This window comes from Marmota monax, unplaced genomic scaffold (genome assembly GCF_021218885.2).
Source record: "Marmota monax isolate L192 unplaced genomic scaffold, Marmota_monax_Labrador192_F-V1.1 WCK01_AAM20220418_F8-fsc00019, whole genome shotgun sequence".
In the NCBI taxonomy this organism is placed as follows: Eukaryota; Metazoa; Chordata; class Mammalia; order Rodentia; family Sciuridae; genus Marmota; species Marmota monax.
In genome coordinates this window covers 21,874,116-21,894,632 of record NW_026695242.1, presented here as the reverse complement: position 1 = coordinate 21,894,632, position 20,517 = coordinate 21,874,116, and the positions used below count along the sequence as shown (strand labels likewise).

The 20,517-nt window shown below is 37.0% G+C and overlaps 1 protein-coding gene across 1 annotated transcript in view; it reads right to left on the bottom strand.

Moving 5' to 3' along the window:
- Nucleotides 1–10,727, bottom strand: part of Pcdh15 (protocadherin related 15) — a 1,685,700-nt gene extending 1,674,973 nt beyond the window's left edge. The window contains exon 1 of the mRNA XM_058578029.1: nucleotides 9,629–10,727. The gene's annotated coding sequence lies outside the window, so the exon portion shown is untranslated. The remainder of the gene's footprint in view (nucleotides 1–9,628) is intronic.
- Between the last annotated feature and the right edge of the window lie 9,790 nt (nucleotides 10,728–20,517).

The window sequence follows — 20,517 nt, the reverse complement described above, 5'->3', positions numbered from 1 at the left end:
TCATAAAACATAAAAGCTAATTAAAATGTAGACCAAGCCTTAACAATTCCTGAGCAGACAAAGTCAGTTAGTCATCTTAAGTGACCTCAACCTTGCTTAATTTACCAACATAAGAAAAATTTAACTTTAGCTATTTGTGTAAAGGCCTATATTAAAGAAAAACAGAATTTAACCTCAATCATTCAGAAACAACCAAGAAACTTTCGTAAGTGGGGACTTTGCAATGGAGAAGACCAAATAGGGGAACTGAAAAATTGTAATCAATCAGACATTTTCTTCCTTTTACTTCCAGGTTTGTAGTAGAAGAGCCTACTGCTGTAATTCCTCATTGGAGCTTGTTAACTACTTCTGGTTTGAGTTGCACAATTCTTGAATCAGCCTTGGAGATGAACTGCATATCTGGCTTTCTGGGTATATGACTTGCAGATTGCACATCCTCAGAAATCCAGCCTCCATAATTGCATGAGTCAATTCCCATAATAAATTGTGTCATAAATCAATATATACCCTATCAGTTATTTCTCTGGAGATCCCTGACTGATATAGTGAGGTATTTCAAGAAAGAAATGAGCTTGGAAATAAATTACTAATTTGCAAACCAGAATGAAATGGAATATATTCCCCAAAGATCACTGTTTCTGATGTATCTCCTATTCTTTCTCTTTCCAAGTATTGGTATTTATTATAATTTTCCTGACCCTGTTGCACATTATACATTGAAAGTGTAGTGACTTAACACTACAGAATACTCACATTAATAACACGTCTCTAATAAGAGGGTATAATCTTCACTACAATTACTGCAAACAATAAAAGACTTAAATAATATGCAGTATGCTCATGAAAGAGAAACAATGTGTTCACATTTTTGCTGTTGAAAATCTACACAAAAGCGGATGACTAATCCAGTAGATCAATGAGTACCAGCAGAATTTTATCTCCAAACATTAACACTGGCTTGGAACCTGATATCTGACATAGCCAGATGATTCCCTAGCAGGAGGTCCGCTGCGTTTACATTCTCTAACAATTAGGGCACACATATCCAGAGGAACCGTATTGATTCTATATTGTTGTGGAGTGAAATCACCTAATAAGTTCTCCAGTGCTCTTTCTTTTAATTTCTATCCTCCTAATTACCTGTCTGATAATGATCATTTAAATTGGAAGAACTCCTTTAGTTCAGCGTGGCAATGGATAAGACAATTTGGCTACTATTCTAAGTCTAAAGGCTTAACCTCCCAGACAAATCTCTCTTTTGTACTAATCAGTTTTTAGGACTGAACACAATTGTATGACTTCATTTTCTATCTAAACTTTTAAGTTCATTTTACTTTAACTTTTAATTGATGGTCCCAGATAGTAAAGAAGCCTGAAGGACATTGTTTTTACTCTGGAAAAGAAAAAAAAAAGAAATAAAGAAGAGCTTACAAAGAAGAATATTCTATAAATGCAATTCTAATGAAATTAGGATAAAATGTGGAGTCCTTACAACGAGAAATACAATTATTGTATTTCTGTTTCAGATAATTTTCAACAAGTATGGTGATGTAAAATAAATAAAATTCCCGAAGAAATCCAAAATCCAATTGGTTTCATTCACTGCAATACTAGTTTCACTTTTTTATTGTAGCTATTTAAAAACTAAAATATTCACTGAACACCAGGAATACTCTCCTTTTCTTTGTTAATTTGCTTTGTTTGATTTTTAATTAAGCTAGCCATTCATTAGGAAATTCACTTAGGTAAAACCTTCCAGTTACATTCTGATAGGATTTATGCAGATGTTATTTTGTTGTAGGTTTTTAAAATTTTATTTTAAAATAAACTTTAAAATGGTGGAAAAATGAATATTTCTGAAGAGTTTTAATACTAAAAATTAATGAGCAATTTCAACTCTATTTTTATTTATGTATATCTGTATATGTATGTTTTACTAACAAGGTCTTCACATACACATCAAACGACCCAGTATTCATATTGACTTCATACTATTTCTACTGTTCTTCCCCCAGTCTTGAAATTCTCTGAAGTACAATCGGTGAGGAAACTGAAGTAAAACACCCAGTTCCATAGTTACTAGACATTGGAACCTGGAAACCCAACTGCTGACCTTGTGCCACTAACCACTGCAGTGTACTGACCTAAAAACCAAGTAGTGGATCAATTCTCTGGGATCCACAGTATAAGAACATTATTCGTCATCCAGAATCCCAATCTGGATGGATACACATGAAGGGAATAATGCCTAAACATAATGACAAACGAATGATGAAGAGCTACCGCATTTTACAAAACAGAAAAAAAAATTTGATTAAGTTTGAATTAAGTTAAAAATCAAATATTTGCATGTGCAAACAATAAAAGCAGGATTGTAAAGTTACTTGGCCAACACTGCAAGTAAAACTTTCTTTTCAGAAATAGCTATACCTTGCATATACCACATATGTAGACATCAAATGCAATACTGTGTGGCTTAAATGTAATATTAGGGATTTCTCCCTTTAGTGAAGAAGAAAAATTATGTGACAGTCATAAAACTAACTTATAAAAATATAAAATATAAGCTTTCATGTTAAGATGACTTCTATATAATACATGTAAATATATCACAAGAATAGAACAATTTCAGAGTAGAATTGGTTGTGGCAAACACAATCACATATCCCTAGAGTTGACTTTAGCAAGGTCAATCCAAACTGTGATTATTATGACTGATGGTATTTACTTAAATACCATCAAGAATGATTAATAAATACAAAGTACTTTAAGTAATAACTTGCATAAAGTAACTAATATAGGGTTATTTATTATTTTATATCTACATGTAAAGCATTACATTAGTATTTAAAATTTCTGAAGTGTGTTTTTGGTTATCTTTAATGTAGTTTTCCAGAATAACAATACTGAATGTAGGAATAAAACATAGTATTTATTTTAAATATTGGCGAGTCCAATTTGTAATCATTTAAAACTCATTACAGGGAGTTTTTCATTGTACAACTTTTTCTTTATTAATTAATCAAATTTTTTTTCTAGAGAAATTAGTCTTTTCCTCCATGACTGAACCTAAAATGCTTTTGTTTTTATTTTTTTCCTAACTGGAAGATGGATAGGGGTATTGCTCTCTTGCTCAAACTCTCCCCTATTTTTAAAACCAATATTCTCTATTCTAAGTATGTGCCCACAGTGGGAAATGAAGCCTCATTCTGCTTTTTCACCCAATTTAATCTGTTAATTTTAGATGCTTAAAATGGGTTTGCAATTCCTCAATACACCACAAAAATCATCAGCATGCCATGGCCTAGATGAATTGTAATTCTCCGTTGCAAAGCATCCCAAGAGCTAAGTATTAGTAGAGTATAAATATATTTCAGAATGTAAATAACTGGGGGGATATTGGGAATTGTGGGTATTTTTTACATATTATTTTAGGTTTTTGTGCAAGTGTGTCATGTACATTTTCATAGGGTCATAATTTTTATAGTTGACTACAAAAATGCTAGTAAGAATATAAACTTACAAAAGTTTAAACTACATGCTGTTTTCTTTTTAGGGAATACATATTTCAGAAAACTAAAGAGAGAAATTGAAATACCCAGTTATTATGATGTCATATTTTAGTTATTATTGCATTCACTTATTACAATTTTCAGAATTTTTACAAAGAAAATATTAATTATTCTGAGTGTCAAATTTGAATGTTTACACCCAACAAATATACCACTGCATTTTTAATAAGTAAGTATCATATGTAAGAGAAAAGAATATAAGAAATGAAAACACAGAGTATCAAGTTTTCATGTTTGTTGAAAAAAATCACAGATAATATGTGTTAGCATTGTTATAATAATCTATATTGTATTATTTTTTGAATTGTATTAAACTATTAGAACTCAACAGCTATAACTCTTTAAAATTAAGCTATATAAAATAAAATGAAAGTAATGATATCAGCTCATCTTATATACTATATACATCTTTGCAGCTAAAGACACTTGAATAAGTTTTAACTCCTGTTCACCATTTATAAACCCATTTAAAAGAATATAAAATTTAATGCAGATAAGAATTTAATACATAATGCATTAGTAAAAATTGTTCTGAATATATACATATATTGTATTAACATTACAAAGCTATTTTTAAAATAGTAATCAGATTCTGTTGATTTATCCAGTGATTAAATCACAACTTCATTGAACTCAATTATTTTTTATTCTTCTTAGCATACTGAAATCTATAAATAATAATTTGAACAGTATTTGGTTTATTGTTTTAGGAAAGAAAATAATAAGATCTATGATATCATTATGAGTCTTTAACTTATGCCTATTCGTTAGTTGTGCTTTCAAAATATTCCTATGGAAGAATTTTGAGTAAAGCACACATAATGGAATAATTTATTATTCAGCAATGTCAGTCCTCGGTGGCAATGGGGAAAGAAATTTGGAATGAAAAGGGGTAGATATAAAATGTGAAATTTAGAAGAAAAATCTTAATATATATGCATGCACACATACATTTTAAATACATATCATATATATAATTTTCTTACTTGATATATCATATATACATTATTTTCTTACTTGAGTTATATATAAAAGTGAGAACATTTTAAACGTAAAGCCTCTTCTTTATATCAGTCATAGATATCAGTCATAGATCAAAATATCAAGTCAAAACCAATAGATATACTTCCTTTTTCTTCTATGCTTCACTCCTGAAAGAAATTTAGTGCCAAAGAGGTGAGGATTTAAGTGGTTCATTCACAAACAACAAATGTAAGAATGGCAGAAAACACCTAAAGTTACATAAGTCATTTCTAATGTTTGAATTATCTTAAAAACATGAGCCAATATGTCTTTTTCACTGTATTTTATGGAGTTGCATGAGAGGGTCCAGAAGCATCTATGCGTAAGAGTATATTTTTCATAAATTTTAAGGCATTTTATTTAAATTATATGATTAGCCAATTGCAGATATTTTGCTAAAAATTAAACAAGAAGACGTACTTCTTAGAAGACAACTATATTATAGCTTTAAGAATTAAAGAAAATAATCACTTTTCATCATAAACAAAACTTTTAAGTTTGTATCAAATAAATGATTTTTCTAATTGGCAGAAGAACCACCTTGGGAAAGAGATGGGCATAAACATCCTCCCCAAAACTCTCAAAGAAAATACAGATATTATGATTTCGTCTCTCTTTGGGATTTATTCTTTTTACTACAGAACTCTCTTCCAGTCTGCATCTACTGAAAAAACCTGGCCAAATGCCAAGCCAAAAAAGGATGAGGATCTATCATTTGGCTCATCTTTATAATGTCTTTCTAGTCCCTGGATTTCACCTCCTGTTCCCTGGAGTTTTTACTGTTAATGTCCTCTTCTCTTTGTTTAAATCTGATTTGTCTCCTGTTTATACCGAAACACTTTGGGTAAACTTTGGCACTTTAGACATGAGCTATCAAACCAGTAGATTTCATTCAGGTTGACAAATTGACCTTACACAGAAGTGGCTGTGTTTTGTGATGTGGGTTGTAATAGTTTTTGTCTAAGGACCTGAAAACCTTTCTAAGAAAGGTGTTAAAATTCGTCCTTTTCTAGTGGTCCTCTTTCAAAATGCAAAGCAATACCCCATTAAAGAACCCATTAGATCCCTGACTGTAAGTGTGAATGGATTTTTCTTTTGTCAGGTAGCATGGATGTATTCAATGTAAACACACATTCAGATAGTGCATGAGAAACCATTCTGATTTTATGAATTTAGGACAAAATGAGAAAACATACAACATTGTAATGAAAAAAAATATATTTCTGATGTATGTTAAAACATTTAGAAAACCATATCTTCTTTAAATATGATGTGATTTATATCAGAACACAGGAAAGAGAGAGAGGGAAGAAAAGATAGGAGTCACTGATACGAGGTCTTCTTGGACAGAGATTGAGGAATTATATTTTTAAAGGAAGTCCTCATCAATAATGGGCAATGAAGACTTGTAATGGATATCTATTGTTTTGTTTTTTTAATTGAGGGATACTGTGAGAAAATCTATCATTAGAGAAAACTCCATGTTTCCATTGGTATAGTTGTAACTAAAAATGGTTTAAATGGCAGAATTATTCAAAATATTATGCATCCCAATAGCACCACCATGTGGCCTACTCTTTCACCCCTGGGGGAGAGGGGCTATGTGATAGAAAAAGGAATTTCTAAAACTCCAAAACAAAATTCTGTATACTTTTTGTATATTTAGAAATGAATGGTGTTTGCCATCAGTGGTGTCATTAATTTAAAAAAGAAAAACCTTTTAAACTACTGCAAAAATCTTGGATGCTGTGGTATTATATTTCAAACTCCTTATATCAATCATAACATATATGATTTGTTATTAATATGAAGCAAAATCATACCTCTCTTTGGCTTAGATTACTTTGCTGAGATTTAGTTTTGTAATTTCTTGCACAGGTCTCCAAATTCTTAAGAGTGCCACCAACCAAAATCTGAAGAGATTACTGGAAGTTCAACAAACAAATAAAACTCAAAAATAACCTTGTAATTTACCTTAATCTGTGTTGTTACTATTGAAGACATTTCCCATTAAAGCATGCAAGTTGCCTTTTTAAAAAAATTAACATACACATAGTTTAAAATAAAAGACAAATAACAATTTGATAGAACATATGGTGGCCTGGGGAAAGCCAGTTGATTAAAATGTTTTGTTTTGCTTGTAGAAAATACAGAATCTCCTTACCCTACTCAAATGTGATGCTGAACAGTTATTGTATAAACTTTTTTAAAACTCAAAATATTTACAACTGAAAAACATGTTCTGTCCAAATAGCATTGCATAAGAAAATAGTCTTAAAGAAATAAATGAGAACTCTGATACCACAGTGCCAATGACTACCACAAGGATTGAAAACCATGGTAATATGACCAACTTCCCTTGCCTGGGAAGAGTAGAAGAAATGATGAATTTCACAGAGATGTCACTTTCAAAAAAGACCAAAGACATGACCAATCTCACCATTGGGTTTACAATTTCATCAATTAATTCCCTCAATTTTATATTACCTTTGGGAAGTTTTATAAATGAAAATTAAGATGTTCACTAGAAAAAAATCAGTTGTAGGGTTTTTTCAGGTTTATTTTCTCTTTCTATACTTTCATGGAAGCTACCTGAACTGTTTTGCATAATGAAGAAAAAAGATAAATATGTAAGTATGTGAAATAAAAAGGTGAACATATAAAAACTGTTATTCCTCTAGTGAGAAAGTAATCATCACAATATTTACTTCAAGTTACCACCTAACCAAACCCATCACTACATTGATTTCTTTCTTTTGTTTTCAACCTAAGACCTCAACAATGATAAAGCCTTTCCATCACCTCAGTACTATCACTATCATCCAGTTTTAACCTCAAACAGCCACCATCCAGGGTTGCAAATATACAAATGATAGATCAATAGATTAGTATTTGAGAATAGTCATCACCTAACAGGTCAGACATGACAATATAATGGCATTGACAAAGAAAAAATAGAAAAATTTAAGATGATAACAAATACTAGGCAAAGTTTTCAGATGAACATGCTACTATGACACATTCCCTCTCTGAAGCAAGTTCGTTAACACCAAGCCTATAATTTTCACAGGATGAGTCTTGAAGTAGAAGAATTGGAATCAGCCATGGTGCTAAATATATAGTTAGTTAACTGGACCCTCCTGAACCAGTTTCTCTGTATTGGGGATTACAAATTGCAATTGTAATCTGTCCTCAGGCATTAAATTTTGAGAAAAACTATTCTATACCCTGACTACATAGTTTGTTTGAAAGTCAATAACTGCAAATGAGATTTGTTTATTTTCTTGGGATTCTCAAGTCTTTTTGAAGCATTTACCAAGCAAAGAATCTGCCCTTTGAGATAAACCTGCTCATGCAGATCTAAGATAAGGCTGATTTCTGCTAAAGGTAATACAGAAACCTCTACATTTTTTTTTTTTTGTTGTTTTATTTAATTTTTCCTCCCCTTCTATTGTGACCTAATTCTCACTAAGTACTACAGTTCCTATTCCTAAGTATGACTGCCTGTCACTTCAGTTGTATTCAGTGGGGCCCTAATCCTCTCAGGTGCCCCACACATCTGGCTCAGTAGGGAGCCTGGGCATACATGGTTTCTACCCAACAGCTCCTCAAAGTACATGTCAAAGTGTTATTTCAATTCAGAGTAACCCTAATTCTGAGCTGCCCTGTGGGGAAAAACACATGAGTAAAAAGGCCTATTGCAGAGAGATTTAGGGCCAAATTGGAAGCTACAAGTGCACAGGAGTTAAGAGAAAAAAGTGAGGGTGGGGTAGTTCCATATTCTGGTACTTCCAATATATGTGAAGGTCCTTTGTAGAGGAAAGATGGTGTTGTTTAATGGGGTCAGATATTGGTCCCTGAGCGAATCCTGAAATCTATAGCATAAGAGTGTGAGGAAGTGGATAAATCCACCCCACATTATTTTATTCCCACAAATGAGAGTGGAAATGAAATGTAACAGCAGTCTCTCTATGGAGCCAAGTACTGCAAGCTCAGAATACTAACTGGTTCATTTATTTCACTGATTACCATATGTAGCTATGAAATCCCAAGCACTATTTTTCAATAAACCACCCTGTTAAAGTTAACTTGCCTCTGTTTTCCTCAGTACCTTCATATCCTTGATACCCAAGTTTTACCAAGTTTTAATATTGATTTTTAAAATTTCCCCACAGTTAAAAAAAAGTTTGCCAAAATTCAATGGTTGTTTCTATCATTTCATGTAATCCTTATTATTAGCTAAAATGCAAGAGTAGGAATCAATTACACATTCTATTTACCACATACCATATACAAACTCTTACTTGCTGAATTGCATTAAAAAATATTTAGTTCAGTCTTACCCCAAAATTGTTTCTCAACTAAAAAGGGTCATATATTTAAATAAAAACTTCAGGCAAGTATGGAAAAAGCAAATACTTCATTGTCACTGAACACTGTAAAAAGCCTTCCTTTCTACAGTCACAGTAGTTAATGGGGCGGAGCAGGGGGTGGAGAAGAAACTACAATGTCCTTGATATTATACTTTACTTTAAAGTAGAAGGACAAGATTCCCCTCCCGTTCAAATATAATGGAACAAGCCAAGTCTCCATTGACTCCATCTGGACATTGAGAAAACTTGCATGGGGAAAACTTTTGGATGAAAATGAAGATTTCTGAGCTGTTATTGCAGCTGTATATGACACTGACATTTATTTCCCATAATTCTTGCCCACAGGAAACATCCTTTAAGAAACTGAATACAATCAACTTGGACATTTTCAAATTCTGTAAGGCATCAACTTCCCTAGGAAACTCACATTCCCCCAACACCACGACTATATACGGCAGAAGCCAGGCATTCAGGAGGTGAGTGGTGGAGGTAATCCACCTTGCTGGTGCAGTGGATTTGGTTATTCCTGAGCCTGAATCCAAAAAGGGTGGGGGTGAGAAGGAAAATGAGGGTGAGAAGACAGTCTTGTCTCCATGAAACCAGACACCGTTTTGGAATCTGGGCTCAGCAGGAGAGTCAGGATCCCACCCCCTTGCCTACCTCCAGGCTCCAGTAAGCAACGGCTGGCGTCCTCCACTTCGCTCCTTCCGCAGCAGCGGACGCACAGATCCCAAGCAGCCAGGAGGTTAGGTCCCGCAGAGCGCTCCTGCCAAGCGCTTCGCTCTCGACTAGTTACCAATTGAGAAAAAGGGACAGAGTCGCACAACCAGGATGGTGTTTAAAATCCAGTGTGCAGGCACCAGCGTCCCGGAAGGTTCTGGCTCTTTTGCTTGGCAAAGGGTCACCCAGGGAGTCCCCGGCAGCAGCTTCTTCCCTTCCGCTGCTTCTGACCGCGCCAATCTCCGCTGCCGCTGCCACACTGCGCGCCCCGCTATCTACTCACCGCCCAGCTAGAAGGCCAGGGAGAGACAGCGCGGGGAGGGGGGGGGAGGATAATTAAAATGACATTTTTTTTTTTTTTTTGCTCGTAAAGGAGAAAAACTTTGATGTTGTAACCGCACACACACGAGTGAGAAGAAACCAAAACAAGTTGCAGATGCGGATGCTCAGAGGACGCTTTCACCAGTTTTGAGAACCCCCCCCCCCGCCCCCAAACACACCAAAATCTAGAAGATGCTCCCTGCTCCTAGAGCGATCTCCGGGCACACCTCGCAATCTTTCATCTTCAAGTCCATCGGAAAAGCACGGGGCATGGGGAGTCCTGTTGGTTCACGCCTGAGGTGCTTGTACCAAATGCGCCTCTTGCTGGAGTGGCTGGCAGGGACTTGGTGCAAAGAGGACAGAGATAAACGCAGCTCCGGGAAGAGAGCGGGGAGTCAGAGCTGTCGCCTGACGCGTCTCCCTTCGGGCAAAGTGACTGCTACAAAGACTGTTCTCTCCTGCGCAGGGAGACACACATTTAAAGGCCTGAATGGACGTCAGCACCAGTCGTGCTGGCCAGTTGAGCCCCAGGTCTCCCTGCCTCACCGGTTGTAGCGCACATAGGGCTATCTGCTGCTCGTGCTGTTGAGAGAGTCTGACTTCCGAGAGAAAAAAAGAAGCGCTGGTGGCGCTGTGTAATGCCGAACACCCAAGCCCATCATCCGAAGCGGTATACTGGTGGCATTTCTGCCTTGGGTGCGCTTGCGGAATTGAACAGAGCCAGAGCTGCGTGGAGAAGGTCTGGCCACTCTGCGCGCGCGCACCCAGTATTGGGTCACCGAGACAAGACGCTCAACACCTGGTTTTCACGGAAATCACTTTCCATTTTCGTTCTTGTTTTGAGTCATCAGCCTGATTCATTTAGCAAAGTTAGGTGAAATCCACTGAGACACAGACTTTCCAATCTTAATATTTTCAATGACGATAATAAACTTCCCTTACCCCCACTGCCCATTTCCAAATTCAGAGTCACAATAAGTGAAAGTATTCATGTGTTCAGATGGCCCTTATCTTTTATTTCCCTAAGGTAATTTTCATATTCAGAAACCTAGTAGTAATTTAAATGCCTTTGCACAGGGAAGTAATATCTCTTAACATAATACTCCAAGGGTTGTTTTCTAAGGTTTTGTAACAATTTCCAAGTTGGCGGTGAGAAATTAAACTCTCAAACTCAGAAATAAAATGAAAAGAAGATTTTAGATTTTTTTCCCCTGTAAGAAATGACCAATTCTATTTCCAACCAATTGCACATTTTTGCTAGCCCAATGATATATCAGCTGTGTTTTTACAGCTACAAAATCAGATGAAACAGCTGGATAGGTAATTCAGAAAGCAGAATTCCCATTTCCGCGGTACTTTCCTACACATTCCCTTCAGGAAAAAGAAACTACCACCTGAGCCACGTAATAGGATCCATAGCTCTGTGCTGCCCAATTTGAGACTGGTAGAAAGTAGTGAAGAAGCCATAACTGAATGCAGCATCTCAAGACAAGAGGAATCTGTGAGTGCCAACCGCAGGCAGGTACAATTAAGGCCCTCCCCCACCCCAGCGCCCTGTACCTCCAACCTGACTATAGTCACCTTGAGCGCCCTCACTGAAGATTTTTAAACGTGACTTAAAGGCAAATTCCATCAGATAGCAGGCTCCATATTTATCCCATCTGGTACTAACATCCAGCGACCCTCCCTCTAGTGGTCGCCCACGGGAAATTATTCTTAACTCTGTGCGCAAGGATGTGTGCGCACTTACTTTTGTGGGTTAGCAAAGGTTGATTATTGAGAACCTTCAAATACTGGTCGACTCCCTAAGTAATCTTTTCAGGATACTCACCTGGGAGTCATTTTATGCGTTACTTCTAGAGTTTCCACTTTTACTGACCCTCAGCTAGAGGGAGGATCTGATCAAACTTTGTGGAGAGGCATTGCTGTAAAGGCGTTGGAAACTTTAGAAACTGACAACCGTGACAGTATTATTACTCTTTGTAGCGACTACACCCCAAAAGACGCTGGCAGTGGGGAAGGGAGCAGAACATTGAAAGGCTTTAAAAATGCATTAATAATATAAGTCAACTTTAATTTTTCATTACATAAACAAGTTTCTACTGAAACTCTATCAGGGGGGCAATGTTAATTTGTTTTGTTGACAACTACACTCCCAAACCCACTAGGAGGTTTCCTATCATGCAAATCCAGCACTCCTTCTAAATGCTTTTGGATTGTCAGAGCAGTGAAGACCAATGCCTGCTGGATTTCATTGGATCCCCCACAGCACTCACCCTACTCCCAATCTCCGAGATGGGAGATGGAGGCTTTTCTGATGGCCAGTGACTTCAGAGAACATTGCTCTTGACAGTAACAAGCGAAGGTTGTTAAGAGAATCTCACGATTTTATTCTTGAAAGAGTCTGGGTGCTGAGCCAGAGTGTGTTGGAAGCCTGGGTGGGAACCCGGACGCGCCTACTCTAGCGCTACTCAAGCAATAGCTGAAGGCGTTCTGCTAGAATCCCTTTTCTGCCCGGAACCTATTACGTGACCTACACCCAGGAGTCTGGTCTGTAGTTGATTATGGGGAGGCTTTGGGAGGAAGGTGGCACCCCCACCCCTTGGGGACTCGTTCCTCTCGCTGGATCTACTGCCTGACCGCGCGGCGCCTTTTGCACCGAGGGTGGAGAAGGGCCCTCTTGGCGTGGAAAAACCTCCCTGCCGGGTTAGGTTGGCACCGCGCTCGCCCGCAAGCCAAGCCTCCAGGGAAGGAAACCCGAGTCGGTTTTGAGCTGTTGACCTGCTTTCCCAAAGTAGGAACAATGCTCTAAAAGGCTCTTGGGTGGTTTTCCACCAGGAAATGTAGCCCCCTCACTTTTACCCCCAGGGTGGCTCTGATCCAAAACCATGAAAGAAGGGACTCGCCCTTTGCTGCGTTTCCCACCAGCCTGGTGCAGGCACTAGCTGGAAGCTCCCGGACAGGGAAGCCCAGGCGCCTCCAGCCTCTGCGCACCGTTTGCACCCGACAATCTTCTTCGCCTAAACCTGGACAGAGAAGCTCCGTCCTAAAGCGCAAATGCCCTGAATCTGGAAGCAAATGTTTCGGTTGGGTCTTCTGTGGTTTGCAGAGTTAAATCGTGCTGGTCGAACACGGATTTTCTATCCTATTGCAAGCCAGGCACACTGGGCGGGAGGGGCAGCCAAACACGGGCAGAGGGCGCCTCCTTATGCTCCTGGGCGCTCCGGGAACTGCAGCTAGAGCCCCCAGGATTGTCCAGCATGTTGCCTTTTGCAACCAGAGCTACAAACTTTAGAGGGGAGCGCTTAGAGAAGGAGGAGTTGGGTCCGTAGGCAGGCACTATGTACTTCCTAGAAGGCGGACTCTCTCGGTTTTTCAAGAAGCTCCGCTTGTATGTACTAATCTGACCTAGATTCACCTTACCTTGCCCTGGGTAACAGACCAGTAATAGAGGGTGGCACAGCAGGGCAGGCACTAGCTAGCATGACATTAGTAGTATGGACAATGACAACCCAGTGCTCAAAGGCTAGTGTTTTCAGAAGCGTGAAAAAACAAACTTCCCCTTGAATATGTCTGGAAGGATCAACTTAACTGCTTGTGATCAATCAAAGCAAAGCTGTCTGCCTAACCTTAAGCATGACCTTTTTCCGTTCCTTGACAAGTCAATTAAGATTTGTGATACAGGACAGACTAACAATTGTTTTGCTTCTGCAAGATAATTGATATATTTTACTTTTTTTTTGCCCTAAGATAAGTGAAAATATTTTAATGTGATACATTTAATAAGAAAGTGTGATACATATAAGAAAGTTACCTATGACTATTAATTGTTTAATTTCCATGACAGTTTGTAATATTGAATTTTCACTTACTATAGCCTACTTTTGTTATAAGAGGACATAAGAAATCATTTTCTTAGATATCAAATAAATTCACCACATTACACTAGAAACTGTAGCTTAAAATATCATTTTATTAACATATTGACAAATGGAAATCAACTGAGTCTAGAAGTAAATCTATGCATCTACAACCAACTCATTTTTGACAGAGAAGCTAAGAACATACACTGAGAGAAAGGCACATTGTTTCAATAAATGGGGCTGGGAAATTGTATACTCACATGTAAAAGAGTGAACCTTGGTTCCTATCTCTCACTAGTTACAAAAATAAACTAGAGGCCAGGCTGGTGTTGCACACCTGTAATCCCAGTAGCTCAGGAGGCTGAGGCAGGAGGACTGCAAGTTCAAAGCCAGCCTCCACAAAAGTGTGGAGTTAAGCAACTTATTAAGACCCTGTCTCAAATTACAAAATAGGGATGAGAATGTGGCTTGGCGATAAAGCACCTCTGAGTTCTATTCCCATAAATAGATAGATAGATAGATAGATATAAACTAAAAAACAGGTTATACTTTTATGTAAGACTTGAAACTATAAAATTGCTAGAAGAAAACAGAGGAAATGCCATTACAATAGGACATTGGAATGGGCAGTGATTATTTTTAGAAAAGATCCCCAAGGCACAGGAAACAAAAGTAATAATAGGCCAATAGGATTAAATCAAACTCAAAAGCTTCTGCACAAAAAAGAAACCATCAATGGAGTGAAGATGCAACATACAGAATGTGAAAAAATATTTACAAATTATATACATCTGATAAGGGGATGATATCCAGAATATATAAGGAACTCCAAAAAACCCAACAGCATAATTAAATAACCCCATTAAAATTTGGGCAACAGATCTACATATACAGGTCTCAAAAGAAGACATATATGCAACCAACAGGTACATGAAAAAAAAATGTTTACCCCCACTAATCATCTGGGAAATGCAAAAAAAAAAAATCACAATGAAATATTACCTTATCTCTATAAGAAGGTCTGTTATCAAAAGACTGAAGATCTCAAGTGCTGAGGAGGTTGTGAAGAAAAAAGGAAAACTTGTACACTGTTGATGAGAACATAAATTAGTACAGCCATTATAGAAAACTCTATGGGAGTTCCTTCAAAAATTAATAATAGAACTGCCATATGATCCAGTGATCACACTATTGGTTATATTTTCAAAGGAAATGAAATCAGTATTCTGAAGAGATATCCCCACTTCTGCATTCATTGCAGGACTATTCACAAGGGCCCCAAAATGGAAACAACTTAAGTGTCCATTAACCAATGAAGAGATGAAGAAAATGTGGTAGATATACACAATGGAATACTATGTAGCCATAAAAATAATTAAATCTTGTCACTTGCTGATAACATGGATGAAAAAATGACATTATTGAGTAAAATAAACCAACACAGAACGACAGGTACTGTGTAATCTCACTCATATGTAAATTGAAAACGTTGATGCCCTAAATGTTGAGAGTAGAAAAATAGTTACCAGAACAAGGGGAGACTTGAAGTTAAAAAGGAAGGGGTAAACATTGATCAACGTATATTGAGTTATAAACAAGAGCAAAAATTCATGATGTGCCATTGCAGAATAGGGTGAGTATATAACAATAATGCACTGCACATTTCAAAAAGTGAGAAGGATTTTGAGTTTTCACCATATAGAAATAATAAATGAGATAAATGTTAAATCTGGTTTAAACACATATTGAAACATAACATATTGAAACATAACCTGGTACCCCATTAATATGTACAATTTTAATGTTTTGTTGTTGTTGTTGTGTTGGTCTGGAGAATTGAACCCAGGGGCACTTACCCACAGAACCACATCCCCAGCCCTTTTTTATATTTAACTTAGAGACCAGGTCTCTCTTAGTTGCTGAGGCTGGCTTTGAACTCACAATTCTCTTGCCTCAGCCTCCCAAACTGCTGGGATTATAGGCGGGTGCCACTGTTACCAGCTAATTTTAATGTTTTTATGTATTAGCTTTAAATATTACATTTAAAAAATTAATTAAATAAAAAGGAAAGATTAAAGACATTTTTAAATAATTAAAATATTCTATCAAAAGTGTATCTTTTATCTATTAATATTTCATATGTTGACTGATAACACCTAGGAATCCAAAATGCTATAAAAAATTAGTTCTGAGATCATTGGGGGGATATGCAGGAATTTGGGAGAAAATATTTGGGGGAATATTAAGTAGCCAAATATTTGTTTTGATTATTTATATATAGAATCATACAGTCTATATCTTTTTGTGACTAACTTATTTCAGTTAGAATGTTGTTATAGCATGTGACATTATTTTCTTCTTTTACAGCTAAATAATGTTGCACATTTTGTTTATCCATTCATTTAAATGCATTCAAATTGCTTTTAATTTCTGGCTATTGTTAATAATGTTCTTATGAATGTGGGTTTGCAAATATCACTTTGAGATCCAGCTTTCAATTCTTTCAGATATATACCCAGAAGCAGGATTACTTGTCCCTTGGTTTTACCAACTGAACATTTATGTCCTTTTAAAGTTTAGGCAATGAAGCCCTGTGAAGGTGTTTGGAGGAAAGTCTCTGTGGAAGTAACTAAACCTAAACAAAGACATAAGGGTTGGGCCTTAATCTGGTAAGATTAGTGTCCCTAAATGAAAATATAACAGAAAGTTCTTTCCTTCCTTCTTTTTGTGCATAGTGCAGAGCAAAGGCCACAGGAGGTCCCAGGAAGAAAGCTGCCATTGAGGAGGCAGGAAAAGAGCCCTCATGGAGAACATCATCAGGAGGCAACTTGATCTTGGTGTTCTCAGTCCCCCAAAATATGAAAAATAAATCTTTTTTTTTTCAGTCACCTATCTGTGGTAGTTTGTTATGACAATCTGAGCAAGCTAATGCATATATGGTAATTATATTTTTAATTTTTGAAGACCTGCTGAACTATTTTCTATAACTGTTGCAACATTTTATGTTCCCCCTCAGAGTGCAAAAGGGTTGCATTTTCTCCATATTCTGTTTTGTTAATGCGAACCATCTCAAGCAATGTAAGGTAATATTTTACTGTGGTTTTGATTTTGAATTTCTCTAATGAACTGTGATATTATGCATATATTCATATTTGTGTAGGCCATTTGTATATTATCTTTGAAAAAATATCTATTTTTTGTTCCATTTTTAAATCAGAATTTTGTGGTTGTTTTGATGTGTTTGTGTTCTCCATATTTTCTGAATTTTAACCCTTTATCAGATATATGTTTGTAAATATTTTCTTCCATTATGTAGAATCTTATATATCATATATATATCAAGATATAATATACCTTTATATTGAACTGTTTTCTCTATGATCACTTTCTTGCCGCAGTCTGGCTGGGCACAAATGCCGCAGTCTGGCTGGGCACACAATCACGAGCCACCACACAGCTTGTAGATTCAAACAGCAACTCTTTATTCCCGAACTCACACCAGCCGTCTACAATCACGTTCTGGGGAAATCCACGTTCTCTTCCCAAATCCACCTTCTCTCCCAAATTCCTCCACTGGGCTTCTATCTCCAAAATATACTGTCTGAATCCCGTGAGAACTCAAGGGGAACTCAGGCAGCAGGATACGCCCTATTCCCAGCAGGAATAATCTTAAACCTTAAACCTGGAACCTAAACTGGGAACGCCCTAAACAAGATTATCTTAAAACCGGGAACACCCTAATCTGCCTTGGTCCTTGAGCAAGGTCACTTACATTCAATGTCACTGCAACATGTCAGCAACATGGGGTACGCTGGCAAGGAAATTGTCATACCTACTTGGCTAATGGCTCCCAGCATCTCCCCCCTTCTGATTAATTAAACAACAAGCAATGTGGCTTAAGGACCGTGCCTGGTAGGTTGTCCAATTCAACATATGGTTCTTACCCGTCATCGGAAAACTGACCTTTAGGCGTCAGCCTCCTGTCTTAGGTTGATACCACTGCAATTGAATCATACCCGTCACTGACTACCGGTCCAGCATACAGCCATACTTGTGGATAGGTCTATGCACCAGTGGGGGGGTGAGGTTCTTTGCCTCACCTCTGTTGGCCCCCAAATTTGGCCTTGGTGCCAGTGGGGGAGTGAGGTTAATGTGGCTTATGGACCGTGCCTGGTAGGTTGTCCAATTCAACATATGGTTCTTACCCATCATCGGAAAACTGACCTTTAGGCGTCAGCCTCCTGTCTTAGGTTGATACCACTGCAATTGGATCATACCCGTCACTGACTACCGGTCCAGCATAAGCCATTGGCCCCCAAATTTTAGACCATCACTAGCAGAAGGGAGGAGGATACAGAAATGCCACGACACCAAGCCAATTGACGGCTCCTTGGGAAAAATTGCATCACTGGTGACACCATCAGCAAAGATATGTCAGCACTACCACAATTAACATGGGGTGCGCTGGCAAGGAAATAAAAATTGCATCACTAGTGACACCATCAGCAAAGATATGCCAGCATTACCACAATTCGCTGCACCAAACGATAGTTACATAGTCCAGGCAAGTTCTGCAAGCAGTTCAAAGCAGAGGAATCTATCAATATGTCCATTTCCTCCCAAAATCCGTTTCCTCCCAAAGTAAGTTGACTCTTTGATTGAGCATTACTTGTTGAGTTCTTCACCGGCACTGGGATGGAGATAGGAATTCTGGCAATGATGCTAAAGAGACATTATCCTGAAAAGAATTATTAAATATAATGAAAAGGAAAGGTGAAAGTAAACAAACAGATCTGTTAACCTACTTTAAAAACAATCCTTAACAGCTTTTTACCTAATTTAAATTAGTAAACAAACAGATCTGTTAACCACCTTTAAAAACAATCCTTAACAGCTGTTTACCTAATTTAAATTAAACCATTTAAATCACGTGAATAAAAAAATAATAATAATTCGGATCCATTTTTTCATGAGCGCTCCTCATACAAGAAATATGGACATACGCACATACAGACATACAACACAAAACACAAGAGTGTACACAAACGTACAACACATAAGAAAATAGTAAAGGCCTTGTAGCTTTACCTAGGTGAAATCTCCATTGCAATGTTTAAAAACTCCACAGTCAAAAAATAAAACTGATCAGAAAAACATTAACCTAGGTTTGTATGAGCTCAAAAAATAAAAATAGAACTTCATGTTATGGGGAAAAGCAATAATAAAATAGCTATTGAAAAAAGCATCCTGGTTAATCACTGTCGCAGATGTAAGAATGGCCAAGCTGGAGTTCTGGATATCAGCTGTTATGGATTTGAGTCAAATCATCTTCTTTTCGATCTGTAGAAACTGTTTTAGTTAATCTCTCTGGAATCCAAATGGGCTGCTGTTCTCCCTGTGGAAAAACACAAACAGACCCCCGACTCCAGACAATCACTGGGTCAGGACCTTTCCATTGTCCTGTTAGAATATCTTTCCAAAGTACTTTAGGCTTATGTACATTTTTTGGATACATATGCCTTTCCGCAGCACTAAGTCCTGAAGAATCCAAATTTAAAAAGTTTAGAGTAAAAAGCGTTATTTTAAGTTTATCTTTGGGGGATATATACCCCCTTCCAATTCCCTCTTTTTGCTTTAATAAGTATGTTTTAATAGTTTGATGAGCTCTTTCAACTATGCCTTGTCCCTGTGGATTGTATGGGATTCCTGTTATATGAGTAATACCAAATGATGAGCAAAATAGTTTAAAAGAGGTAGAGGTATAGCCAGGACCATTATCGGTTTTTAACTGTTTAGGAACGCCCACAGTGGCAAAATTCTGTAAGCAATGAGCTATAACATCTTTAGTTTTTTCTCCGGCATGAAGGGAGCCCATCAAAAATCCAGAAGAAGTATCGACTGTAACGTGTAAATATTTTAATTTTCCAAATTCTGGCAAGTGTGTGACGTCCATCTGCCAAATATGGTTAGGTATCAGTCCTCTAGGATTGACTCCAAGATTAACTTGTGGTAAAAATGTCACACAATTTTGACATTGTTTTATTATATGTCTGGCTTGTTCCTTAGTTATTTTAAAACGCTTTTGTAAAGTATTAGCATTAACATGAAACCTTTTATGAAAATTTGTAGCTTCTTCAAATGTAGAGAAAATATGTATGTCATGTGTAGTTTTATCTGCTAAATCATTGCCTAAACTAAGGGCTCCAGGCAATCCTGTATGTGCCCTAATATGTCCTATAAAGAATGGATCTTTTCTGTCCCAGATTAGACTTTGTATAGTGGAAAACAAAGAGAAAACAGTAGAAGAAGGGGAAATCCTACCAGCATCTTCAAGAGATACTATAGCATTAACTACATACTGACTATCAGAAAATAAATTAAATACAGAATCTTTAAACATCACAAAAGCTTGTAAAACTGCATTAAGCTCTACCTTTTGAGCTGATTGTTTGGGTACTAAAAATGTAAAAGTTTGATCAGGGGTAACTACTGCTGCTGTACCATTATTTGACCCATCAGTGAATATATTTGGAGCATTCATGATAGGTGTTTTTCTTGTCATTTTAGGAAAAACTACAGGATGCTTAGACCAAAAAGACAACAAAGGATTAGATGGTAAATGATTATCAAATGAAACATTAGATT